Consider the following 26,209-nt stretch of genomic DNA (forward strand, 5'->3'; position numbering starts at 1 on the left):
CCCTGCTGGTGGCCTCGGCTGGAGTAAGCCTTGACATGCAAGTGTTCTTCCTGACATCCTGGTACCTTTGTCTGCATCTAAGTGGACTTCTGACATCCCAGTGAACCAGGATTTTGAAACTATTTGGATTTCAAAACCTCTTGAAAACTGGAACAAGCCAGCCAAGCCGATACACTTGAGGCATGTTGACACTGAGCTGAAGAAACAGTTTTCCCTGTTCTAAGCTTCTCTGTAGCAGCAAATATGATTAGGCAGGACATTCCAGAGAAGGTATACAGCTTCAATAAGTTCTCCTTGAATACCACCCACAACAATGCCACATTATAGCATTCCGAGCTCCAAAAAACGGACTAAGTCCCAATTTAAAAATCTTGACTAGGTGCCAGAAGTATCCATCTGGAAAAAGGATATCCCTGGGTGCAAAATGTGTATTTTTCCTCCTTGCTGCTTTTCCTACCTAAAACAATGGATCTATCCCCTATCTCTATCTGATGTTGTAGAACCCTTCTCAGATATAGCCTGCAGCCTTGACCCACTGAAGACTTTTGACTTCTAGAACGAAGTCCCAAAGTAAAACATCCAACCGGTTCGATCCTGGTTGGTGTATCCAACCCACAGTTTATTGCTGTAGTCCTGAAATAGCACCTAGGTTCTGGTCGAAAGCTACCAGTTGACCCGCATTGGCAATTAGGTCCTCATTATGAGTCTGCAGTCACTAGACTGCCAGACTTGCAGATGACGGTCGGACCACTGTCAATGTGGCAATCAAAGTACCTCATCACATCCCTGGCAGTCGGGCTGCCAGGGAACCGCTAACTCCTCCAGGATCAGAGACTCCTATAGGTTGGAGGTGGAAGCGGTCCTAATCCTCGAGGCCTGTGCTCTACAGCATTTCCGCTGGCTCGATTATGAGCTGGAGACAATGCGGTAGGCTGTTTCTCACTAGGCCAGCAGGCAAAACTCAGGTTTTCACATACTGACCTAGAGGGAAACTCTGTCTGGGAGGTAGCCTGAATAGCAGTAACCTCCACATCAGAATTTTGGAACTCTTAATGAGCCCTTTAATATTTTTTGGGACTATTTTCATTTCAAACTTTAAAAATGTATATCTTTGGTTTCCTTTGTTTAATTTATATTGTGTAGGTGTGATTATGTTCATTACATTATCCTCTATTTCTGTAAACTAGAGAGGGAGCTTCATTGTGCCATGTATTTAACTTTTTACCTGCTTTGATACTTCTGAATGCTTTACACATTATGTTAAGTTTGTCTGCTCAGTGCCATATCTACCCATGGATGAACTCAGCATTAAATTGTTGAACAGTTAACTGGATAAGGCAATGTAGTGACATCCTTGCATTTGGTAGACTACTATTCACCCAAATTAACAATTCACTTGTTCACATTCTTTGACTGTCACCCAGCTGGTGAATAGCCCTGCTGAGCTGTGACACTTCTCCTAGATGTGAGTCAATGGCCTGGGCGTGATGAGGTGGGTTAGTTCCCATGGCAGGTAGACCAGTTTGGCTGTGCCCAGTAACCTCATTCACTTTAAAAGTAAAACCTGAAATCACCCCTTTTTTTATCTTCTCGCTCAGTCAGGTAACATACACAGTGAATGGTTTGGAGAGGCCACAGAAAATTGGCTGTTCATTACCATGGCTACACCTCATGGTGGGCACACTGGCTCTAAAAATATAGATAAGGGTATCACCATCTGGGTTTTGTTGATTGAGGAGGCCTGTGCAATAGCTACCGGGGGTTGGCTTACCATTGAAATTAGGGAATCCTTCTACTGGACCTAACAGGATAATGCCTTTGTTTAATGTAGTGGCTTACCATGCACCCCATTTAATACACCACTTTTTTCATGCCATTATTTTTTTTTAAAAAGTAACCAGGGCCATAATTCTTATTTTCATTTAGCTTAAATTAGTACTTATGTGCATTGCTGAGATGTTGAGATCAAAATCAGAGTGCTTAGAATGCATTTTCTATTTCATTTTGCTTTTGTGTACATTCTAAGGTCATGGATAGGGCAATGGAACAGACAAAGGAAGTGAGTATGTTATTTTCTTCTGCCATGTCATCATAGAAGTAGTGGTGCTTATAGCTGTATTACAAAATTGCTGTGAAACATTAAGGCCCACATTATGAGTGTGGCGATCTTAAGACTGCCACACTCGTGGTGGAGATCAAACCCCCACCAACATGGCAGTCCTACCTCCACATTACGTGGTGAAAGTGCCACGGTTGGACCGCCAGCACCACCACTTTTAGGCGTGCTGACAGTCTGGCGATGCTGACGGTCTTAATCTGCCAGGGCAGTGCTGTTAGCAGACTAGTTGCACTGCCCTGGGGATTAGGACCCCATGTCTGCCAGATTTTGCATGGCAGCTCCACTGCCATGAAAAGGCTGGCATAGACGGGGTAGTGAGGGCCCCATGGGGTCCCCTGCACTGCCCATACACTTGGCATGGGCAGTGCAGGGGCTCCCATGGACAGCCCTGACGCACTTTTCACTGCCTGAATTACAGATGTTACACCCAACACACTGCAACATTGCCGCCAGCTTGATTATGAGCTGGCGTTAATGTTGTGGTGAGCTTCCCGCTGGGCCATCCGCCAGAACGATGTTTCTGCTAGCTGGCTCAGCAGCAAACGTGTAACAGGGCCAGCCAATGGAACACTGGAGTGCAGTCTTCCAGCCCAAATCATAATGAGGCCCTAAATGTTAATCTTCCTTTCCTCATTAGACACCCTTGTTTTCAGCTGTGAGGCACACTTTTTAAAATGTGTAACATTCTCTAAATATGGAAGCATGTTAAACTAAATAGTCATCATAATGCTTGATCAGCTCAAATTATTAGAGCATGTGAATTAAAGTTGATTACTTAAAATAAATTATGTAAGCATTCATGCTCTCTATTTTGACAAACATACAAATAACTATGACATATGTAAAGTCTGAGAACATTCACCATGCTGATTTTCACATGTCATAGCCAACAGTGGACTGTGGAACCAAAAGGAGCCCTGGCAAAATTGGTTAAACCAGCCCTGATACATTTGTCCATTCATGTTATCTTTCTCTTTGAATCCATCCATTCTGTCTTTTTCCTTGTTTCCTCTGCCTCTCTTATCACTTTCTCTCTACTTTCGCCTTTCCTTCCACTCTTTCTCTCTCTCTCAATGCCTCCCATTGCCTGATACTTTATCATTAGAGAACTGAGGACAGTTTCTGGTGGAATAAAAGGTCTGCCCAAGCCCTGGTGATGACTCTAAAAAATTATTATTATTTCTAGCCCTAAATTTGTCCAGTTACACTGGTCAGTATAAGTTCCAATAATCTTTCGAGAGGAAGTCAATCTCCACATCATAAAAACTATGCTAACTTATACAGTCAGCCAGCCAGCCAGGAATATTTTCAGTTTGCAGTGCTCCTCTTTGACCTCACTAGCACCCTTTGGGGTTTATGAAAGTGATGGTGGTGGTCGCTGCACATCTTTGGAGCTTGAACATACCCATTTGCCCCTACTTTGACAGCTGGCTGTTGTAGAAGGGCTCACCATGGTCAGTCATACACCACCTCCAGACGACTGCAAGCTTCTTGACATCAAAGGGGTGCATAATTGACAAGCCAAAGTTGCACCCGATGCTATAACTGAAGCTTCTATTCGTTGCAGCTATCCTGGATACAGTGATATTCATTGTGTTGCCTCTGTCAAAACCAGTTTAGAACATTCTGGCTATGATCCATATGCATCAGCATCAATCCTGAATCTCGGTGAGTGTAGCTCTGGGGTCTTGTGGTCCCTTACCCTTGTGCATCTTCCCGGTCAACTACACCAGGTGGCATATGCAGGCTCTCAGTGGCCCCCGCACTGAGGAAACCTATTGCATGTCATCCAGATTTCAGAAAATATTGCTTCTGATTTATAGTGGTGGATGTTCTAATGCCTCTGGTCCAGTGGAGACCTCTCTTCATTTCTCTTCTAGAGGTGACAGATAAGTAACTATTGGATTGGGGAAGTCATTTGCGGTAAGAGGAGATTATGAGGACTCTATTCCACAATAGAAGTTTAGCTCCATATCAGACTGTTGCAGTTACAGGTCATTCATCTGACCCTGAAGGCTTTTCTGCCACCCAGCAAGGGGAGGATTTTCCAGGTTCTCATGGGCATTTGGTATTGTAACAAGCAGCACTCATTGCAGTCCTGGGTACTGTGCCACAAGGGTCTTGAGCCCTGTGGTTGGTTTAGAGCATCATGGTGTGAGAAAACTAGGCTGATTGCAATCAATCAATCAATCAATCATAGTATTTATAAAGCGCGCTATGTACCCGTTAGGGTTTCGAGGCGCTGAGGTGGGGGGGGGGTGGAGAGGCTGTTTAGCGGTCGAAGAGCCAGGTCTTGAGGAGCTTCGGGGATGCCCGGAAGCATTCAGTGGAGGGCCCGGGGTTGAGGGCGCGGAGCTCTTCGGCCGAGAAGTGGGCGCGGGAGGCGCGAGGACCAGGGGGGGTGGCGCTGGGCGCGGTACAGGCGCGGACGGGCGCAGACGGGCTTGCCCCTGGCGCGCCTCCGGCGCGCCAGTGGCGCGGACGCGCAGCGCCAGCCATTAAGAAGGGAGGGGGGAGGGAGGAGCAGCTGGGAGGCGGGAGGCGGGAGGGAGCGGCAAATGGGGGCGCGAGGGGGGCGGGGCCGCAGGGAAGCAGCGGCTGGGGTCGAGGAGCGCACAAGGGGCGAAAGGCACAGAAATCGGGCAAAAACAGTCACAAATGCAGGAAAAAACACAATATGGACACAATACTGGGATTAAATACGATCGGGGAGACAGCAATCAGGGGGGCACAATGGGGCAAAAAGCGCCGGCGGCGAGGCGCAGAAAAGCGGAAAAAAGCTGAAAAACAAACTTACGGGACGGCGGAAGCGGCACTCGGGTCAAGTGAGCCCACTAGCCACCAGGGATGAGGCGCAGGAGGATGCCTGCGGGTGGAGGAGGGCCTCGAACACGCAGATGGCAGCGTGGTCGTGGGGCAGAGGCAGAAGGCAGCAGGTTGGTGCTGCGGTCGTGAGGGGCGAGTTCAGGACCTGAACCAGGTCCGAACTCGCTCACTGGCGACGCGCAGCGCCAGCCATTAAGAAGGGAGGGGGGAGGGAGGAGCAGCTGGGAGGCGGGAGGCGGGAGGGAGCGGCAAATGGGGGCGCAAGGGGGGCGGGGCCGCAGGGAAGCAGCGGCTGGGGTCGAGGAGCGCACAAGGGGCGAAAGGCACAGAAATCGGGCAAAAACAGTCACAAATGCAGGAAAAAACACAATATGGACACAATACTGGGATTAAATACGATCGGGGAGACAGCAATCAGGGGGGCACAATGGGGCAAAAAGCGCCGGCGGCGAGGCGCAGAAAAGCGGAAAAAAGCTGAAAAACAAACTTACGGGACGGCGGAAGCGGCACTCGGGTCAAGTGAGCCCACTAGCCACCAGGGATGAGGCGCAGGAGGATGCCTGCGGGTGGAGGAGGGCCTCGAACACGCAGACGGCAGCGTGGTCGTGGGGCAGAGGCAGAAGGCAGCAGGTTGGTGCTGCGGTCGTGAGGGGCGAGTTCAGGACCTATTGCAGAGGACTCCTAACTTTTTGCCCCCATTTCTCACTTCATGCTGGTGTTTTCCTGACTCTGAAGGTGCTCTTGGTACTGCTATCCAGTCCCAGGGCTTGTGCTCTGTGTAAAATGAGCATGCAAATTAGGCTAGTTATAAGTGGCAGTATCAACCTACCTATAAGTCCCTAGTATATGGTAGGGCATGTAGGTTTAGGGACCCCAGCATAGGTAGTGCCCCATAGGTGCACCACTGAGGTGCCCAGATTAATTTTAAAGGCAAGCCTGCCTTGCTGGCTGCTTTTAAATTAAAGTTACATGCAAAATCGACTTTGGAATGAAAAGTACTTCCAAAGTCTTACACTACCTTATTTTTAAATATAACTCAACCCGAAGGTGTGCCATAGATGCCCCCAGGCTTGGGTGCTGTGTAACTATACACAGGGGCCTTATGAAATATGCTTTAGAAGCCCAGGTGAGGAAAAATAGCCAAATTAGTTTTTTCCCTCCTTGTAGTGAATAGGCTCCATAGGCCAAAATGCAGAGACTTTATTTTAATTAATAACGTTTCTAAAGGAGCTAGATCTGTCAAGTTTGGTATCAAACTTAGGGGGTAATTACAACATTGGTGGTAAAAGCCGCTTACCGCCGTGCAGAAGACCGCCAACACACCGCGGCGGCCGCTGAATTCTGCCACGGTCATTATGACCCAAAGCCCGGAATCCACCAAAATCTAGACATCCACACAAGTCCGCCACACCAAAGATCAGTGATAAACTGGTGATAACAAAATCTCCACCATCACGCAGTATTCCATTGGCGGTACACACCGCTGCGCTCAAAATACACACACATTTACAAAACACAACCACATTGGACAAATCGAAATACAGACACCTGATACACATACACACACCACTCCCACACACCAAACACAATATAAAACACACACCCACATCAACCACAAACCCCTATGACCACAATTGCGACTGAAGGCCAGAGAGAGACTCCACCATCTACAAACTAGAATCCACAGGCACTCAACACCATCACTCACATAACATCCACACACCTCACACAGCACACCTCTAAATATCACACCACACATCACAACACACACCACCCCACACATCACCCACACCACCCCATGGCACCGCAAAGACACCCCAGGTTCTCTGAGGAGGAGCTCAGGGTCATGGTGGAAGAAATCATCCGGGTAGAGCCACAGCAATTCGGATCACAGGTGCAGCACACCTCCATAGCTAGGAAGATGGAGCTATGGCGCAGAATCGTGGACAGGGTCAACGCAGTGGGACAGCACCCAAGAACTAGGGATGACATCAGGAAGAGGTGGAACGACCTACGGGGGAAGGTGTGTTCTGTGGTCTCAAGATGCCACATCGCGGCTCAGAGGACTGCCGGAGGACCCCCACCTCCTCCCCCACAACTAACAACATGGGAGGAGCAAGTCTTGGCTATCCTGCATCCTGAGGGCCTCGCAAGAGTAGCTGGAGGAATGGACTCTGGTAAGTCTAATCTTTACTACTTCATCCCCCACCCAACCTGCATGCCATCACATACCCCCACCTTCGCCCTCACTCCCATCACTCCAACTCCTCACATATGTCCCAAAATCACAAACCAAACATCCCAAACCCAAGCCCTGCGTGCAAAACCAAAGCATGGACACCCATCACCAAAGCATGGCCACTGCACATACCCATACACCCCCCTAACCCCATCACACAAGGTCCTACACAGGAATGCCAGCCCTGGGGTACACGGTCACCCATTCATTGCACACCATGGCACACACAGATACAATAATCATGATTTTACACCCCTGCAGGACCCCTAACCAACTTCACCGTACAGGAGGGTCCAGATATGTCCACTCCACCCACAGAAGAGTCCCACAGTGATGAGAGCAGCTCTGTTCAACTGGATCTAGATGACCAGCCTGGCCCATCTGGGACCTTGGGACAGTCGGTTCCCCACACAGTGGCACAAGCCACTACAGAGCTTCCCCCCTCCGGAAACACCAGCACAGCACCCACCCAGTGTGCCCATACCTCTGCCCCCAGGACACGTCAAGCAGCAATGTGTCGACCACTACAGGGAACCCAGGCTAACCTACCACCCCAACAACAACAGGGACCTGGGGGCTGTGGGCACACCATTCAGGGGACAGAGGCCCAGGAACACAGGGGAACTGGGAGGGCTGCTCTGCGACAGGGGGAGGACAGGCCCAGGGAACCCACTCTCCACGAGGCCCTCTCCAACATCATGGGAGTCTACCACCATTCCCAGGAGACAATGGCAACGGTACTGGGCAAGTTTCAGGAGGCGCAGTGGCTGCAGGAGGAACAGTATTTGGGGTTCAGGGAGGAACTCAAATCCATGAATTCCACCCTGGGCACCATTGTAGGAGTGCTGAAGGAACTCGTGAACACCAGGAGGGACACTGTGGCACAACAAGGGTCCCCTGACACTAGCCTGGACGATGAATTGCCCACCACCTCCACCGGCGCTAGTGGACAGGAGGCACCGCCACAGGACCACCACACCACCACCCTACCCCCTGTAGAGGGAGAACCAACCCGCAAATGGTCCCTGAGATCCAGGACAAAGACAGAGAACGATGCCAAGACCCCCACCAAGAAATTAGACCACCCTGATTGTCATCCTTTTGTCCCACCTTGTCACCCTGTCCATCCTTAAACTGCCCCAGCTCCACTTCCTATGCCCCTTTGGACAATGCACCTGTGAGACTAATATACTGGACTCTGCCATGGACATTCCTCCACCATCACCCCTCACCATCTTACAACCCCCTCCAACATTGAGCACCAAAATAAACACCCTTAAAGCACAAAACAATCAGGAGTCTGTCTGTGATTTCGAAATAGTGTATGAGCAATTACAGTGGGAAAATGCTCTTTCAAATGTCATGTCAACATACCTATGTCACACAGCTCCAGTCCATGAGGGAACAAAGCAGATGTCACACAGTGGGACCCACATCTGTGAAATCATAAGGGAAAGTGACAACTCAGTGACCATACACTGGGTGAAAATGACCGACAGTAGAGAGGTAGTAGATTAAAATCAGATGTAGCAGGCAGTGGTGTCTTCTTACCTGTGTCTCACTGGAAGTATTGCAGGATCAGAGTGTTCCTGTTGTCGATGTCCTCTTCTTCTGCTTCCTTGTCTTCACTGTCCACAGGGTCCACAGCTGCCACAACACATCCATCTGGACCATTCTCCTGCAGAAAAGGCACCTGTCTTCGCAAAGCTAAGTTATGAAGCATACAGCAGGCCACGATGATCTGACATACCTTCTTTGGTGAGTAGATTAGGGAACCACCTGTCATATGGAGGCACTGGAACCTGGCCTTCAGGAGGCCGAAGGCCTGCTCTATAATCCTCCTAGTTCGCCCATGTGCCTCATTGTAGCGTTCCTCTGCCCTTGTCCTGGGATTCCTCACTGGGGTCAGTAGCCATGACAGGTTGGGGTAACCAGAGTCATCTACAAATGGCGACGGAAAACTGTTGGACACACACTAACTCATAGGGACAACCACGGACCCAGACAACTATTCCCACTATAGTGGGTCCATGTCCTCACCTAATAGCCATACCCGATGCCTCTGGAGTTGCCCCATCACATAAGGGATGCTGCTATTCCGCAGGATGGAAGCATCATGCACTGATCCAGGGAATTTTGCATTAACATGGGAGATGTACTGGTCTGCCAAACTATCTGCACATTCATGGAATGGTAACTCTTCCGGGTTCTGTATACCTGTTCACTCCTCCGGGGGGGGTACCAAGGCCACATGTGTCCCATCAATGGCACCTATTATGTTGGGGATCTGTCCCAGGGCATAGAAATCACCTTTCACTGTAGGCAAATCCTCCTCCTGAGGGAAAACGATGTAGCTCCGCATGTGTTTCAGCAGGGCAGACAACATTCTGGACAACACGTTGGAAAACATAGGCTGGGACATCCCTGATGCTATGGCCACTGTTGTTTGAAAAGACCCACTTGCTAGGAAATGGAGTACTGACAGCACCTGCACTTGAGGGGGGATTCCTGTGGGATGGCGGATAGCTGACATCAGGTCTGGCTCCAACTGGGTTCACGGTTCCTAGATTGTGGCACAATCAAGCCTGTAGGCGATGATCACATGTCGCTCCTCCATTGTCGACATGTCCACCAGGGATCTGTACACAGGAGGATGACCCCATCTCCTCACATGCCCCAGTGGACGGTGCCCACAGAGGAGAACAGCGAGCAGAGAGTCAACCAACTCTGAGGTACGTAAACACAGCTTACCCTGAAAATATTAGCAAATATTAGCAAATCGAAATTTGCCTGTATGAGTGTTTAGGCAAGGCCTATATATGTGTGACGCAGTCCAAGATAATGCCATGTGGGCCATGGCTGCCTGACCTGTAAAGTGGGACAGGGGGATATGAGGTAACTGCGCTGGCATTGTACACCGTCGCAGTAGGCGGTCGAAGACCGCGGCGCAATCCTGCATTGGTTAACATTGGACCCTACAGGTCGCAGGAGCCAATGACGATGTACGCCGGCGGTGACTGTACACACCGCTGTGGACGTGACCGCCATTTTTTGTCTGTTCAATCACTTGATACCTGATCTTTGACAGGAGAGGACCTACACTGCAAGTGCTGCTGTGACCTCAGTCTGGAAGAGAAAATGGCTCATGTTTCTTGGGAAAGGGCCCCTGCTTCCAGCACAGAGGAGTTGGAGAAACTCGTGGATGGGGTCCTCCCCCAGTACACGCTACTCTACGGTCCTCCAGACAAACAGGTAAATACACCGTGAGCATGCTGCATGGGCAATGCCTGTGTGGAGTGGTGTGGATGAAAGATGGGGGGGGGTAAGAATGAGGCATACATGAAACAACAGTGAGTGCATGTGCGTAATGGCAAGGGTAGGGATGCGGGCCAATGACTGTGACGGTGCAGATGGTAATTACTTCTCTTTTTCCCCTGTACAATTCCTGTAGGTCAGCGCCAAGCAGAAGAAGGACATTTGGCGTGCCATCGCCAAGGAAGTCCGGACCCTGGGGGTTTACCACAGACGGAGCACCCACTGCCGTAAAAGATGGGAGGACATTTGCCGCTGGAGCAAGAAGACGGCAGAGGCCCAGCTGGGGATGGCCTCCCAATGTGGGAGGGGTGCCTGTTGCACCATGACCCCCCTGATGTTCAGGATCCTGGCAGTGGCGTACCCGGAGTTGGATGGGGGCTTGAGGGCATCACAGCAGGGGGTTAATACACTCTCCTTCTGCTGATTCAGCACGCATTGTAGGTGTCTGGGTGGGGGAGGTGGGCTGTGGGTTACCCCAGGCCAGGGCGAGTTTAGTAGGCAAGGACCCTTCTTGAGGCAGGCCCTGTGGCACCCCACCCCACCTGTGTACAGTGCCAACTACACCTAGTCAGGCTCCTGTGACGTCCATGTGTGGAGAAATCGGGCATAGCCTTGTAACCCATGTCCCTGGGATTGAATAGTGGACTCCAAGTAAGCGGCGTTGTGCAGGGGGCTTCTGTGTCTGTCGTGTCCGCCAACGGTAGCGGTATTGCATGCACTCAACATGTCTTTCTTCTGTCTTCCCCCCCCTTTTTGTGGTCTCGCTGTTCTTGTGTGCATCATCAGGCGGAGGAGCAGTGGCACCAGAGCAGGAGGGAGCTGCATCCCACATGGCCCTGGAGGGCGACACTACGGAGTCTGAATTCACCAGTGGGACGGAGGGCGAAGGGAGCTGACACCAGCGATACAGACTCTTCCTCTGATGAGAGCTCCCTTGCGATGGCGGGCCCATCTGTGTCCCCACATCTACAGGTACAGCCACCACCCCCCTACCAGCACCGCCCTCCCAGCAGCCCCTCAGCATCACCTTTGCTCCAGGCACCTCAGCCCCAGTCACCCCTGCTGCCCTCAGTGAGGAGGCCATTGACCTCCTCAGGTCCCTCACTGTTGGGCAGTCTACCATTTTGAAGGCCATCCAGGGTGTAGAGAGGCAGTTGCAACAAACCAATGCATACCTGGAGGGCATTCACTCTGGTCAAGCAGCCCTTCAGCGAGCTTTTCAGACTCCGGCCTCAGCACTGATGGCAGCCATTGTCCCTGTCACTAGCCTCCCCCCTCCAACTTCCTCCACCCAGACCCTCACCCCTGTACCTCAGCCTATCCCAAGCACACCATCAGACCAGCATGCACACACCTCAACACACAAGGGAAGCTCTGGCAAACATGAGCACCACACATCCCACAGGCACTCAAGCAAGTATGAGACACATACAGACACACCAACATCCACTGCCTCCACTGTGTCCCCCTCCTCCTCGTCTCCCTCCTCCCTCCCTGTCGCTTCTCCTCTCACACCTGCATGCACTACATCCTCACCCACTACGTCCATCACCAGCACACACACCACCACACCCCGCTCACGTGCAGTCACCACCCCCACTACCATTCACACGTCCCCTGTGTCCTCTCCCAGTGTGTCTGTGAGGTCGCCTCGCAAGGTACACAAACGCAGCCACACACCCACCCAACAGCCATCCACCTCACGACAGCCTCCAGCCCATGAACCTTCACCCAAATTCACCAAACGTACACCTCCTACAACCACTACCTCTTCCTCCACTCCCAAACCCCCTCCAGCTACCCATCCCAGTGTTCCTAAGAAACTTTTCCTGGCCAACCTTGACCTCTTTCCCTCACCTCCCCGACCCCTTCAGTCTCCTAGGGCCCGACTCCCCAGGTCCCAACCTAGCACCTCAGTCACAACATCGGCGGAACAAGTGGTGCCAGTAGTCACCGGATTCTGGAGTGCAGCAGGGCAGCCAGTGTGGCAAGGAGCCAAAGCACGGACAAATATAAAAAGTTGGCCAGTGCCTTGCGGGAGAGTGGAAAGAAATCAGCCACCAAAGACACTCCCAGGGGTACAGTTGGGAGACAGCTGCAACACCATCCAAGTTGGGGAAGGGGCACAGTAAAACCAGCAAGTCTGGGAAGATCAGCATGGCGGACAAGACAGCCACCAGCCCCGCTGCCCAGGACCCCGCCGCAAGCAGCACCACTGCCAAGGACAAGACCGCCGCCAGCAGCACCGCTGCCCAGGACAAGACCGCCAGCACCACCGCAGGACAGTGAGCACCAATGATTACAACTCTACTGATGCCACCACGGGCAGGAAGTAGCACTCTGGGCACCAAGCCCCCTCCAGAACCAGTGGAGAGTTACATCCACTACCTCTGTCCTTGGCAGGATGAAGCACTCTGGGCACCAAGCCCCCTCCAGAACCAGTGGAGAAAGGCATCCACTACCTCTGTCCTTGGCAGGATCAGGCACTCTGGGCACCAAGCCCCCTCCAGAACCAGTGGAGAGTTACATCCACTACCACTGTCCTTGGCAGGATGAAGCACTCTGGGCACCAAGCCACCTCCAGAACCAGTGGAGGAAGGCATCCACTACCTCTGTCCTTGGCAGGATGAAGCACTCTGGGCACCAAGCCCCCTCCAGAACCAGTGGAGACTGTTATCCACTTGAGAGACTGTGGCTTTGCACTCCCCAGGATTGAACAGTGGGCAACCCATCCACTGTAGAGACTTGAGAGACTGTGGCTTTGCACTCCCCAGGATTGAACAGTGGGCAACCCACCCACTGTAGATACTTGAGAGACTGTGGCTTTGCACTCCCCAGGATTAAACAGTGGGCATGGAGCCCCCTCGTGGATCTGGCGTTGTGCACTCATCCGGCTGAAGTGCACCCCCCTCCCCTTCCCCTTGAGGTGCCTGTTTTATTTCTATCTGATGCCCCAGCAGTGTTCTCTCTGTCTTGTTCGGGTATTGAGTGTGGGCCTCGCCCATGTCTTTTGGGCCCAGTGGTCCACGGACTATGATGGTGGAATCCCTTGGACTTGTGGTCTTGATGTATATAATTGTTTATAGTATAAATGTATATATATGTAAATATTTTTGATTTATGTAATTGAATATATTACAATTATTCGACACAGTTCCTTTTGTCCTTGCATTCTTCCAGGGGGCTTGGGGGGCGTAACTGTAATGTATCATGCTGTAATTGTGTGTGTGTTTTGTAGTGGGTGAGGGTGGGTGTGGGGTGTTGCTTAATGAGGGGGTGTCACTGTTTTTTCCCTCCCCTGTGTCGTAGGTGCAGTACTCACTGTGGGCTTTGCCACCGGTGTATGTGTTCCTGGTAGAGGAGCAGGAAGATAAAGGCTGGGAGTATCTGAAGTTCCGGTACCATGGCATCCTGGTTCCTCCTGGGGTGTGTAGAGGTGAGCGTTTTCCCTTCCAAGTCCTGTTCACGCCGTGTTTTTGTTCACGGTGAATCCGCCCCGGAAAAGGTGGCGAATTGGACTGTTGTAATTCTGTGGGCGGTACATTTTCCTCCGCCTGTCTGTTGGCTGTTACCCCTGCGGTGTTTGTTTGTACCACCTAAGCGGTCGGAGTGTTAAAGTGGCTGTCTATGTTGGCGGTTTCCGCCATGGTCGTAATTCCATTTTTTTTACCGCCGGTCTGTTGGCAGTTTTACCGCAGCTTTAACACTGACTGCCAGGGTTGTAATGACCACCTTAATGTTATAATAAATACAGCAACTTGTTGAATTTATTGTAACTTTCACCTAGAAAGAGTTTTAGAACTCTTCCTAAAAGTTACCAGTTTCAGCTCTGTTTGGCCAGCCTCTGGCAGCCTGGCCAGGCTGCCTTGATGAGGTGTGAAGTGGTCTGGGATGAACACAAAGGAAGTGCCTGGGGGAGGAGATCTGCCTCAGTAGATCGTGAAATAGGATGGGGGAGATCATCCAAACTGGTCTTCAAAGGAAGTAAGGACATTTAGAGCAGATCAAGATGTCCCCCATTTCCAGCCAACCCAGATAACCAGGTGCCCTCTTGATTAGAGTAGGAAAAGGCAGGAAAGGGGTGTGTTAAGGATCTTTAATCACACCAGTGGGTGGGCTCAGCCAGACCTAGCCTCTAAATTTCAGTGTCTGCCATTTTGGATTTTTAAGGAATGTTGCTCCCTGGAATTGATTTTTGCCACACTTCCCAGGAAGTGCTTATCCAAGAGGGTAGTGGCCTGCTTTTAACCCCAGCATCAAGGATAACTTTGGCAGAGCTGCACCCACACCTCAGATCCCTAAAAAGAACAACAGAAGAAGGACTGCCCTGCTAAACCCCTGACCTGCACCTGAACACTGCACTCTGAAGGAATGCACCAGCTGCACACTTGGGCGTCACCACTAAAAGGACTTTGCCTGTCTTCAACTGGTTCAAGAAGGGACTCCCTGCTTCCTACAGGTGAAAAATAGCTAACCAGAGTCCCAGCATCCAAACCTGAAGGAAATGATTAGCTGGCCAATGGCTAGTGGTCATTTTTTTATTTGAACTAGGTGCCTTCTAAGATTTGGAGTCCTAACCCTCAAGGAGCATCTCAGAGCTTCTGGAGCCTTGGGGTGAGCTGCAGACTCCTAAAGGACCTTAACAGACCTTCTGGAAGAAGATCCAGAAGTGTGGAGAACTTTTGGAAAAAAGCTCAATAAAGGTATAGTCTGGCCCTATGCACTGCTAATGCCCATCTGCCTTTTAGGTCGATAGGTGCACACCTTATGGGAATTTTCAGAACTTAATTATCACCTTAGCAGACCAAATAAAAAATATGTTTTGTGACTTGGTGAGTGATGTACTGGATACATCAATACAGATCCCAAAATGTTGCCTTGACTTACCAGCTATTGCTCCTCAGTCCACAGCTGTCACTCTGTGCTGACATGTTTGGATGTTCTCCTCTGGATTTTCTGAAGATATCAAGGCATTACTCCCAGACATACTTGACGTGGAGAGAGGATATTTTGAGAGCAGACTCACTCCTACTTGGAATATTTCAAAACAGGACTGCGGTACATGTCTTGAGCCTAGTCTCCCAAGCACAACATTTCCACCAACAATATTGAAAGTTCTTTGTTAATTTTAGTCCTCCAAAGCCTTGAACTTGACAAAGACATCCACCTCAACCTGTTCTTTAAAGGAAAGGGTAGTTCTAAGAGAGAGTAGCATCTCTAGTACCCACTCTCCTCTGAAAACCTGACTCCTTTCCTGTAAGAAACCTTCCTGTGGGAAGGTAGGGTCTCCTATTTTTTTCACTGCTTGGAAAGTGAACCCAATAGACGGCCATGCCTTCCAGCTATTCCACTTGGGTTAGGCCCTTCTCTTCATTGCTCACCTCCACACCATCCCCTTTCCTTTAGAGCATGCTGTCCAGGTCAGGCCTATATCTTAGAGATGGAAGACCTTGCCTTTCAGGACAAGGGAGGCATAGATATGATGCCTCTGGAAAGTTGGGGCTCATGATTGTACATCCTTTACTACTTGGTCACTAGCAATGGAGAAGGCTAATGACCTATCCTAGATCTCTGCCTTCTGAACTGTTTATCTAGTAGGACAAATTGATGATTCTATACCTACGCCAGATACTGTTGACCATGGACTTCAAAGGGTGCTTTCATACTGATGGGCTTTAAGAACACATAATTTCATCTTCTAATTTGTTTTAACCATGTCACTAGATCACTTCTATTCCTAGTTTAACCACTCTACCAAAGCATGGTGGTAGTAAATACTGCAATAATAATAAAAGAAAATACTCCAACACAATCCCATTGCCTTGAGGAAGGAATTCTTCCGACCTCACCAGTGGAGCCTTCCTGTCAGTTGTGTGAAAGTGAACAAGCTGGAAATGTGGAAACTGAAGGTGTAGATTTTAATACAATCTCCATAACTGTACAAATTATGTGCTCTAAGAAATCATTTTTAGAAATTATTCCTGTGTTCCTGTTTGTAGCAAAGACTGCTGGTATTTAGAAAGAGGCTAAACACTGGTAGTATGCATGTGAAAATCAAACTAGACTGGAACCAAACACACAATAATCTCTACTCAGACTGGTGTAGTGGGAACGTTAAGATCCTTGATACAAGTAGTCTTGCATCCTAATCAGTATATTCCTTCTTAAACATACCCGTTCTCTTAAGAAATCATGTTCTCCATATATAACAACTATGAAACAAGCTCAATACCGGAGTTGGCATTAAGGCCATTTTGCCAGAATAAACTCCAGTGTAGTTTTCATTCTTATATGATGAGTCTAAATGGAAGACAGCTGACCGGTGTTGACCATATGAACCCCAACCACTGCTGATGAATTAAATATGATTCCATACTCATTAGTCAGCAGGATGTCTTTGTGAGAAAAATGCTCATTTCTGAAAAATTTGGTGATTTGATGGGCTCAAATAGATATAATCTTCCTTCCTACCAAAGTATTTAAAATGACATTCATACACTGATTAACTATAACATTGTTAAGTGCATCATAGAGAAATGGTAGAAAGGAGTTATAAACAAATCAAAACTACCTTTCAGTGTCAAATGCTTACTAGGCTATTTCTCTAATAATACAATAAAGCAGTAAGCAATTATCAGACTTTTAAATCAATTCTTTAGTGGTGGAAAATATATTCCTTCAAAATCTAAAGTTGTGATTTTATTTTTTTACAAAAAACATGGCAAAACCTAGTGATGGCATAAAAAGTGATTTAAACATTATCACCAGTTCCTAGACTTGCAATTAACTGAATTTTCCAAAGTTAAATATTTTAGGGAAGTGCCTTCCTTGTTTTTATCTGGTTTCCTGTTGGTTTAGGTCCTCTTACATGCTGATGTTTAAATGTACTTTTTCAGCATTCCCACTTAGCATCTCAGAGGTTCAACCTATCTGAAAAAATGTGTTTTGCACCTTCATACTGATGCAGCTCCTTAGTCTGCTTTGACAAAAAAAAGTAAGTAAAAACAAACCATTCGCCATCAACTCTTTGCAGCTTTTGGTTACAGTGAGAAAGCCTTGGCAGCAGGGTAAACAGCCTCTTCAAGGAGGCCGGAACTACGCATAGCCTTTACAATGACTCAACCACAACAAATGTGTCTTTACCACTAATGTCTTTACAGCAATTGTTTTCCACAAATATGCCTTTACCACGCATGACTTTTCAATGAAAACATTTGAAAAAAGAGAAGGGACCAGGGTACGGACACCCTGACCTCTCAGCTCTACCCTCAAGGGCCTATTTATCTCAATTAAGGGGGCCACGCCGTACCTCCGTGAGCTGAATTAAAAGAATGAAGGGGGTCCATTCTGGCCCCTCGTCCCCAGTGACCACTATCTCCCCAGGGCAAAGTTTAAAGTTGCAGGCGGGCCACCCCGAAGGGCCAGCTCCTGTTGTGTCCAGGGGTGCCCACCCTGGGACATAGCTGCCACCAAGTCAGAGTAAACACTGTGCCCCCAGCAGGCGAGAGCTGTCACACAGCTCTCGCTTGTCGGGAGCCGAGGTTTGATATGTTTCCCTACTCACTGACATGCAGACAGGGAAACAGAGCATACTATTGATCTCACAGACAGGGAGCTGCATATTTAGCAGCTCGTTGTGTGCAAGCAATCCTGGTTCCTAGAGAAGACGGGGAGTCAGCTGGGACTGTTGGGGCCTTAAGTCTCCCCCTGAAGTCCTATTGCACACTGGATGCCCTGCGGGTCACCCAGGATAGATGGCTATGCCCCAGGGGATAGCGTCCCCAGGGCTGAAATTGGCTATGGTGAGGCCACCTTCCCCCATGGAATTGTAGTGGGACCCAAGAGATGAGGTTTCTGAGGCTGAAACTGGCTGGGGGGGGGACCACGCCACAACTTCTCCCACACTGGATATTTACCCAACAAGATGGCACTTACTAGCTACCTCGTAGGAAGTGTTCCAGTTTGATATACATTTTGTGCTCAACTGTGGACTCATATTGGATAAACAAGCAGCTGAGCTTCAATTCTAGCTATGATGCTCATTTCACAGAAATGAAACCTCAACAGGAAGCACTTATAAATATAAATGTAGCAGGTGCCCCAGTTGAAGCCCCACTTCTAGAAAGGAGAAATTATCCTAACTACTGTACTTGGCGAGGACAAAGCAAGTGTGTTTAGTAGGCAATTCCGTATTGAAAAACGATCTGAAATCCTTCATGGAGGTAAATGCATCTTTCATCAATTGGAGCGCAATCAGATACTTTCACACTCATTCTCACACCCAGGCAAACACTCACAGAGCCACTCTCACACCCAGAGATACCACCTTATATCTATTCTCACACCCAGAGAGAAATGGCCTGCAGCCAACTCCCGCTGACAAAGGCCATGCACAGCATGGGGTTGGGGATTAATCGGTTGACTACAGGGACTGACCTTTGAATGTGTATGTCACAAAGTTGGATGGTTATATGGGGTTGACAACAGGGCCTGGGCGCAGGCTGTGCACATCAGTAGTTGGATTAAAGTATAGCAATGAAAATTACTTTATGTTAAACAAAAATCCCCTAGATATTCACTTAAAAAAACAAAGGTTACAGAGATGTTATAGTTAGGTTCTGAATTTACTTGCACAAAACCGGGGAAGTTCAGCAGGTATGGTTACAGTTATTTAAAGTAACTATAACTTGCAGCCTAAGTTAACCATAACTCATGCTCTCACCATGCACTGATAATTTCCTCAAATTTTACAGCACTAATGACAACTTTTATGACATCAATAAAAATGTCACTGAAACATTAGAAGTCAAATTATTGAAGAAAAAGCTGGATAACAATAACTTGTGCCCTAGAGTAAGAGGAACTTATGCCCTTGCCATGCACAGTTTTTTCGTCAAAATTGTTACTGCAAATATTACATTGATATAATCAATAATGTTATCAAGGATGTCATGAGTGCCATACTTTGTGGAGTAATTAGCAGTGCATGGTGAGAGGGCGAGTTATAGTTAACTTAGAGCACGAGGCATAGTTACTTGAGATAACTCTAACAATAACAGGTGGTTACATACATTTTAAATGTGAGCCTAAAGATAACGTCCATGTAACCATTGTTTTTTTTTAAGTGAATGTCTATGTTTTTTTTAGATTCCATTTCCTAGCTATAACATCCCTGTAGCCTTTGTTTTTTTCAGTGAATTTCTATATTTTTTCTAACATAAAGTAATTTTCATTACTATGCATTAATCCAGCCACCACCACACATGTTCTATGGCCAGACCCTGCAGCCAACCTCCCTATCCCCAAATTGAGCACAGCCCTTTGGATGCGTGTGGTGGGAGTCAGCCACAGCCCGTCTCTCTTGGTGTGAGAAGAAGAGTGAGGGCGTGTATCTGGGGTTAAGAGTGGCTGTTAGAGTGTCTGGGTGTGAGAGTTGGTGCATCAGTTCCTTAGTGGGTGTTTCAGTATCAGTGTGGCTCTGTGGGTGAGTGCGTGAGGGTTTCAGTGGGTCTGTGAGTAGGTGTGTGAGTGCCTGTCTGGGTGTGAGAGTGGGTGCATCAGTGTTGTAGTAGGTATGTCACTGTGTGTGTCTGTGAGTGGGTGCTTGAGACTTTCATTGGGTCTATGACTGTATGTGTGAGAGTCTGAGTGGGTCTGTGAGTGGGTGCATGAGTGTCTGATTGGGTCTGTGAGTGGGTGTGTGAGGGTATGAGTGGGTCTGTGAGTGGGTGCACAAGAGTCTGAGTGGGTCTGTGAGTGCGTGTGTCAGTGTCTAAGAGGAGCTGTGAGTGGGTACATAAGGGTTTGAGTGGGTGTATGAGTGAGAGAAAGGGATTGAAAAAGAAATTGAGAGAGACAAAGAAAGTGAGAGAGGGAGAGATAGTGTGTGTTTTAGGTTTTGGTGAATAATATACTTAAAATAAGATATTTCTGGACAAATAGAAAAGAACAATGTATTTGTCAATTACAAAGAGTGAGATGACCTTTTAGTATGGGACTTACAATTTTCTGGTCAATTTTCATATTTTAATTTATGTTAACATTTCAGACACACCGGCACGAGAACCCTAAACTTCCAGTGTGAAGGTCTGGGATGTTAACCATTATACCATAGGTGATGCTTTCCTTTTTTTTCAAGTCATTGCATGGAGAGCTCATTGTAATGACTATCTCTCCCTTTCTCTCTTCCATCCCATTATGGAATGGAAGAGAGAGAGGAAGAGTGACAGGACAGCAGGTGGAGCCTCAAGGTTTCCCCAGTCCTAGCTGGCTCCCCACATCCTGTGGGAGCTGGCATTGCTCCTACAGGAAAGGAGCTCCTTTTAATACCTTATTTGCAAGCAGGGGAAAAAGATGAAAACTCTGCTTTCGGCAAGGAAGAGCTGTTTGGAAGATCTCTCTTGCAGAAACTGGATGTGGTTTGCTTTTACTTTGTGGGAGCTGTCTACTCCCACCAAAGCAAAAGCAAACAGCTTTGCCCTGGGGGTGGGCACCCAGGGTCGTCAGTGGCTCCTCAATAGGAGCCACGCAGCCTTCCCTCCAACAAGCATAGCCCCAGAGAGGTGGTGGTCCCCAGGGCTTTGGGGGTCCAAAACAGACCCCATCACTCTTTTAGTATAGGCCTAGGGAGGTTGAGGGCCCTGGGGCATCAGGGGGTCCATGTGCCCTTGATCATAATTGCTTTAGGCCACGGGAAGGTGGTGGTACCCAAGGCAATTGGAGGGCCATGCACGCTCCGAATTTATTTGTTTAATGCCCAAAGGAGGTGATGGTCCCTGGGGCAGTGGGGGCTGGGAGGTCCCCCCATTGAATTAGTTAGTAGCTCCGGGAGGGGGGCAGTCTAGAGGGGCGGTCCCCCTGCATTAAAATAACATTGCGCCTGGGACCTAGCCTACCTGGGGCTTATTAAAAAACAAGCACAGGAGCCCATGCTTGCTTTTTAAAAACATTTCATCGGATCTACCACACATCTGCCAAAATGTTTTTAGAAAAATGCTATTTTCACCAGAGCTAAGGGATCAGGGTGTCCCTACCCTGGCCCCTTTTTTTATTTTTTGCATTTTGTTCTAGGACTTGACTGAAGCCGAGTCCCAACATTGCTGTCAACACTTCTTATATTCTAAAAACAATATATCCCTAGTGGATGCCATTGTAAGTCAGTATGTATATATTGAAAAGTTAATTCTCCTGTCACCAACTGCAGCTGTCTGGCCCTCCCTCACAACTACTGATCAACTTAAGCTGCAATGGCATGTAAAAAAAAAAAACAAGAGGATCAATCATAGCAACACGACACATGTGTCCACTCCGCAGTAACCTCAGGGACAGAGCCACAAGGTAGTTATAGTTAGGACGAGGTTTCTACAGAAAAGCATTTTTTTTACTTACTTATATCTTTGGCACAAGTATATACTTCCAGCCGGATGCTTCATGTAAAAGGAAGCGATGTAAATAAACATACTGTACCCACAAGTTTCTAAACTGCACCATCATACCCGTGTTTCTATATAAATCATACTAGAAAATTGTTACATAATTCTGACAACTCATAAGACACATTAATGGGATCAGAAAAGACATAACCGAATATCACTGCTTAGAAGAAAGGCAGTCAATGGCCTATTAAACACAACCATTCAAAAGGGGGAAACACTATGAGTACAGACCACAAGTCAATACGTAAGCACCTCAAACCTGAGACTAATAATCAAAAACAAACACCCACATATAGCCCAAGTGGGCAATGACATTCTTCAGACCACCCATATATTGAAAAGTTAATTCCTCAATCACCAACAACAGCTGTCTGGCCCTCCCTCATGACTACTCATCAACGTAAGCTGTAAAGGCATGCAAAAACAACAAACAAAAGAATAAATCTTAGCTCAACGACACATGCGTCCATTCCTCAGTAACCACAGAGACATCTGTGCAAAAGCAACAGAAATACATATATTGCTAAAAATATCAGTAAGGAGCAACATTTATAGAAATTTAAAAAAATTTAAGTGTACATCTTATCTAAATCTAGGCATAAAGCAATAACTTGCAAATCAGTACACATAATTAACCTAAATGTACAGCCAGTTCTTCATCCATGTTCAGTCCTAACAGCTGAGGGGCACCAATGTCAATTATGTACTTGGACTCCAGACTTCCTATTTAGAGAACTCTGTCACACCACAAATATTATCCAGTAAATGGTCTAAAGCAAAATATCCTAGTAAATCAGATGCACATTTGTGAAATATTTTGAAAGTAATTATTGTCTATCACATTTAGTGATAGCTCTAATGTGCCCAAACTCCTCTTTTTCACTTTGTGTGCTGTGCTCTCACTATAGAGTAGATGACAAGGGCATTTTAAAGCTTAAACACAAAAATCCAAAAATCCAGAGTTAACAGAAAGGCCCTTACCAATCCTAAATCTTCATGGGGGGTTCAGGTATTTCAAAAAAAGATGTGGGAGGGGGGTCTGTGAACAGAACTGCAGGAGAACCTCCCTTTAAATCGTGTATTGGTGATATTGATGTAATACACTATGGCCCTCATTACAACATTGGCGGTAAAATCCGCTTACCGCCGTGCAGGAGACCGGCAACACACCGCCGCAGCAGCGGAATTCCGCCACGGTCATTATGACCCACAGCTGGGAATCCGCCAAAATTGAGACACCCACACAAGTCCGCCACACCAAAGGTCAGTGATAAACGGGCGATAACAAAACCTCCACCGTCACGGCAACAGAAATACGCCCACACTATCACAACCCACGAATCCACGCGGCGGTCTTTCAACCGTGGTATTCCATTGGCGGTACACACCGCCGTGCTCAAATTACACACACATATACAAAACACTACCACATTGGAGAATTCCAAATACACACACCTGATACACATACACACCCCACACACCCAATACAATATAAAACACACACACCAACATCACCCACAAACCCCTACGACCACAATTGCGACAGAAGGCCAGAGTGAGACACTACAATCTACAACCAAGCATCCACAGGCACACAATACCATCACCCACATAACATCCACGCACCTCACACAACACACCACTAAATATCACTCCACATATCACAACACACACCACCCCAAATATCACCCACACCATCCCATGGCACGGCAAAGACGCCCCAGGTTCTCTGAGGAGGAGATCAGGGTCATGGTGGAAGAAATCATCCGGGTAGAGCCACAGCTATTCGGATCACAGGTGCAGCACACCTCCATAGCTAGGAAGATGGAGCTATGGTGAAGAATAGTGGACAGAGTCAACACAGTGGGACAGCACCCAAGAAATAGGGATGACATCAGGAAGAGGTGGAACAATGTACAGGGGAAGGTGTGTTCCGTGGTCTCAAGACACCACCTTGTGGTTCAGACGAATGGCGGTGGACCCCCACCTCCTCACCCACAACTAACAACATGGGAGGAGCAAGTCTTGGCTATTCTGCATCCCGAGGGCCTCGAAGTAGTAGCTGGAGGAATGGACTCTGTTAAGTCAAACCTTAACTATTATATTCCCCACCCTACCTGCATGCCATCACATACCCCCACCCTCGCCCTCATCCCCATCACTCCTACTCCTCACAAATGTCCCAATATCACAAACCACACATCCCAACACCAAGCCCTGCATGCAACAACAAAGCATGGACACCCATCACCAATACATGGCCACTGCACATACGCATACACCCCCCTAAACCATCATCACACAAGGTCCCACGCAGGAATGCAAGCACTGGGGTACACGGTCACCCACCCATTGCACACCATGGTACACCTAGATGCAATAATTATGCTTTTACACCCCTGCAGGACCCCTACCCAACGTCACCGCACAGGAGGGTCCACACATGTCCACACCACCAACAGAAGAGGCCCACAGTGATGACAGCAGCTCTGTCCAACTGGATCTAGATGATCAGCGTGGCCCATCTGGAACCTCGGGACAGTCGGTTCCCCTAACACTGGCACAGGCCACTACAGAGCTTGCCCCCTCTGGAAACACCAGCACAGCACCCACCCAGCGGGCCCATACCTCTGTCTCCAGGACATGTCAATCAGCAGTGTGTCCACCACTACAGGAAACCCAGGCTAACCCTCCACCCCAACAACAACAGGGACCTGGGGGCTGTGGCAGTGGACACACCGTTCAGGGGACAGAGGCCCAGGGAAACAGGGGACTGGGAGGGCTGCTGTACGACAGGGGGAGGACAGGCCCAGGAACCCCACTCTCCACGAGGCCCTCTCCAACATCATGGGAGCGTACCATCATTCCCAGGAGACAATGGCAACGGTACTGGCCAAGTTTCAGGAGACCATGGGCTGCAGGAGCAACAGTATTTGGGCTTCAGGGAGGAACTCAGATCCATCAATTCCACCCTGGGAACCATCGTAGGGTTGCTGAAGGAAGTCCACAACACCAGGAGGGACACTGTGGCACAAGGGCCCCTGACACTAGCCTGGACGATAAACTGCCCACCACCTCCGCCCGCGCTAGTGGACAGGCGGCCCCGCCACAGGACCACCACACCAGCGCCCCAACTCCTGCAGAGGGAGAACCACCCCGCAAACGGTCCCTGAGATCCAGGACAAAGACAGAGAATGATGCTAAGACCCCCGACAAGAAATGAGACAGCCCTGAATGTCATCCTTTTGTCCCACCTTGTCACCCTGTCCATCCTCAAACTGCCCCAGCTCCACTTCCTATGCCCCTTTGGACAATGCACCTGTGAGACTAATAGACTGGACTCTGCCATGGACATTCCTCCACCATCACCCATCACCATTTTATAACCCCCTCCAATATTGAGCACTTAAATAAACACCCTTAAAGCACAAAATAATCTGGAGTCTGTCTGTGATTTTGAAATAGCGTATTAGCAATTACAGTGACAAAATGCTCTTTCAATTGTAATGTCAACATACCTATGTCATACAGCTCTAGTCCATGAGGAAACAACGCAGATGTCACACACTGGGACCCACATCTGTGAAATCGTAATGGAAAGTGACAACTCAGTGACGATACACTGGGTGAAAAGGACAGACAGTAGAGAGGTAGTAGTGTTAAAGTACATGTAGTAGGCAGGTTTGTCTTCTTAACTGTGTCTCACTGGAAGTATTGCAGGATGACAGAGTTCCTGTTGTCGATGTCCTCTTCTTCTGTTTCCTCGTCTTCGCTGTCCACAGGCTCCACAGCTGCCACAACACCTCCATCTGGACCATCCTCCTGCAGAAAAAGCAACTGTCATCGCAAAGCTAAGTTGTGAAGCATACAGCAGGCCACAATGATCTGGCACACCTTCTTTGGTGAGTAGAATAGGGACCCACCTGTCATATGGAGGCACCGGAACCTGGCCTTCAGGAGGCCGAAGGTCCGCTCTATAATCTTCCTAGTTCACCCATGTGCCTCATTGTATCATTCCTCTGCCCTTGTCCTGGGATTCCTCATTGCGGTCAGTGGCCATGAGAGGTTGGGGTAGCCAGAGTCACCTGCAAATGGCAAGGGACAACTGTCATCCACACTAACTAACTAACTGTCACACTAACCTGTAGGGATATCCCCAGACCCAGACAACTATTCCCACTGATTTGGGTCCAGGTGCTCACCTAATAGCCACACACGGTGCCTCTGGAGTTGCCCCATCACATAAGGGATGCTGCTTTTCTGCAGGATGTAAGA

Source organism: Pleurodeles waltl, chromosome 8 (genome assembly GCF_031143425.1).
Source record: "Pleurodeles waltl isolate 20211129_DDA chromosome 8, aPleWal1.hap1.20221129, whole genome shotgun sequence".
Taxonomy (NCBI): domain Eukaryota; kingdom Metazoa; phylum Chordata; class Amphibia; order Caudata; family Salamandridae; genus Pleurodeles; species Pleurodeles waltl.